General features: G+C 35.0%; 1 pseudogene; it reads right to left on the reverse strand.

Annotated features, from left to right (window-relative positions):
- Positions 1-807: 807 nt before the first annotated feature.
- On the reverse strand, positions 808-2,429 carry LOC113780516 (annotated as a pseudogene).
- Between the last annotated feature and the right edge of the window lie 731 nt (positions 2,430-3,160).

The raw sequence follows: 3,160 nt of genomic DNA on the forward strand, positions 1-3,160 counted from the left end.
GATGTATGTGAGATAAAAATGTGATTGGGAATTGTGTGTATGATGCAAGCAAAACAAAATCTGAAATTTTTATTCCAAATTCTTGTTGTCCAAACAAACTCAATGTTTCTTTGTGTGGGAAAAGGGTATGGTTTCATCGTTTTGGGAATGGGAAAACGAGCTTTTAATACTCTAAAAGCACGTTCAATTACATTTCTCAATCTTGCATGTGCTTGGTTAAAACGTTCTTCTTTTGATCTTGGACGAGAAGCATTTTGAAAATCAGACAACCAATATCTAATATTTCGATATGGTGTCATAAAGCCACGTATGTGTGGATAAGCTGCATCACATAAATAATATTTATCTGTACAAAAAAAATATATATCAAAATATAAATGTTTGTGGATGAAAATTACTGCAAAAAAATATTATTGTTAAAAAAAATTTTTGAATAGAGAATATCAGGTTGTTTTGTTTAATTAGATAAGGATTTTGAATAGGGAATATTAGGTTGTTTAATTAGATAAGGATTTTGAATGTAATTAACAAACAGGGATATATTTGGTAGATAAGATAAAGTAGTTGAAGTAAATCTCTTGATTCTTATCAAATTAAGCATTCAGTTACGATTCTTGTGCTGAAAAAAATACATACAAATTCAGCACCACTTAATAAGTTCAGCAAGTGAATTTGTATTTATCAAACACCCACAACATCTGAATGTCTGAATGAATTCAGTTTCAGCACTTTTTTATGTTATCAAACAGGCACTAAAACTTTGGCGGCCATAAGTACAAATTTATTGTGTCTATGGAGATTGGCATATCAATTGGAAGGGTCATACATGGTGGCAACCAAGTGAAGGTTGTTTTTTCTTGCTACTGTTATTCCAAAGGCCTCTGTCATGTCTAAGCCATCTTTACCAGGTGGGAGTTTCCAGTCGAAGTTGTACAACAATTGAGCTAAAGGAAGCTCCACATTGGCTAAGCCAAATGATATTCCCGGACAAATCCTCCTTCCTCCACCGAATGGCAGATAATGAAAATGAGTTCCTGTGAAATCAACTGGATTGTTGTCGAATCTCTCTGGTTTAAAACTCTCTGGATAATCCCAATCCTTAGGATCTCTGTGGATTGCCCAAGCATTGACCAAGACTCTTGTTTTGATAGGGATGACATATCCATCGAGTACACGTTGTTCCCTACATTCCATGGGAACCAAAAGAGGCAGAGGAGGGTGTAACCTTAGGGTTTCTTTAATCACTTACTTTAGATATATTAGTCCTTCAATATCCATTTCTTCAATTTTTGCCTTTCCCATGAAAGCTTTTCTTATTTCATTCTGTGCTTTGGACATCACATCTGGATTTCTAATCATTTCAGACATAGCCCATTCCACCACTGTGGCTGAAGTTTCAGTCGCCGCCGTGAACATGTCCTGCGTCAAATAAATGTCACGGTTCTATATTAACAAAAAAAATAAAATTCAGGAGACTAGAGAATCCAACAAACAATTGTTGAACTAGTACTCACAAACATAATAGCTTTGACAATTTTGTTGGTAATAGGAAATCGAAGGTCGCTACCACTTTCTTTAATCCTTAATAGGATATCAATTAGATCTTCTTGGCCGGACTCGCCATTGCCCCCTTTTCCTCTTGCTAAATTCCTAATATGTTCATTGATTATGTTGTCCAAAATTACATCAATCTTGTGGTGCACCTTCAGCAATGTGGGCTTCATCCAACTCAGATGATGGAGGATCTTCTGTGACGGAAACATATCAGAGATGTCGAAGCCACTTGTTCGGGACAAAACTTCCTTCACTAATTGTATAAGTATGGTATTCTTTTCGCCAAACATTTTTCCAAAAGCTGATCTGCAAACCATGGAACTTGTGAATGAGGAAACTTCTTCAGTCAAATTGATTGGTTTTCCACCACCAGTGGAAGCCCGAATAGATGAAAGTAGATGCAAAACCTCGTCCTGCCGATTAGAGCCAAATGATCGAACCATTTTTGCACTAAGCAGTTCCAAGGTGCATATTTTACGCATCTGTCTCCAGTACTCACCATAAGGACAGAATGCAATGCTTGAATAGTCATAGCATATGATCTTTCCAACTAAAACTTCAGGCCTGTCTGCGAAGGCAAGATCATGAGTTTTTAGAATCTCTTTTGCTGAACGTGGAGATGACACCACAATAGCTGATACTTCACCAAGCTGAAGATGCATCAAATCACCATGTTTTTTAGCTAAATTTGTGAGAGCCTGATGGGGTAGTGAACCAAGCAATTTATGCAAATTCCCAATGAAAGGTAGCTTGCGTGGACCTGGTGCCAGCTTCTGTGTAGCGTTCACTTTTCTGGGTTTCTTCCATCTCTTCCATAAAGTTAGAATCAAGGCAAGGAAAATGAAGAAAGTGATGAAATTGAAGGGAATTTCCATTCTAACGGGACCTCTCTGTGCTGTGTGAGCTTAAATTCTCTTTTATTAAAGTTTGATAGCTTGCCGAAAGAGTGAAAGCTACCTCTTGTTAGGGTTAATTACAAAAAGTGACTTTACGTGTGGTTAGTTTTGCACTTTACCTTTAACATCTATTTTCTATTGCTTTATCATCAAAACTCTTAGTTAACTCTAAAGTTGTATAACGGCAATGTCAAAAAGATAGTTATACCTCTAAAGGTTAATTACAGTAACTCTCTGCATGTTTTGCACTTTACCCTTAATACCATTTTTATGTCAAAATGACGTTTATACCTCTAAGGATTAATTACAGTAAATCTCTCCTTGTTTTGCATTATACTTCAATATCATATTTTATCTCTGTTTGTTTGTTTGTCCTCAAAACTGTTATGTCAACTCCAATATTTTCTAAATCCGAGACAAATAATGCCTAGAAAACATCAATATTGAAAATATTGAAAATATAATGTTTGCTTGACATAATATTGAAAATATAATGTATTTATAGATATCGGCATAGTTAAATTTCATTTAGTTATATTTTGTTTAGTTGGAGGCAAATATTCATAAGGATTAAAAATATTGTTAAAGGTCTAAAAATATGAAATGATCTTAATATTTCCCTCAATTTTAAAAAAGAACAATTGCATGATCAAATTTGATACAAACATAGGATCCAATGATTCATGTTCAAGTCATATGTGAGTCGATTC

The sequence above is a fragment of the Coffea eugenioides genome, chromosome 8 (assembly GCF_003713205.1).
Source record: "Coffea eugenioides isolate CCC68of chromosome 8, Ceug_1.0, whole genome shotgun sequence".
NCBI classification, from domain to species: Eukaryota; Viridiplantae; Streptophyta; class Magnoliopsida; order Gentianales; family Rubiaceae; genus Coffea; species Coffea eugenioides.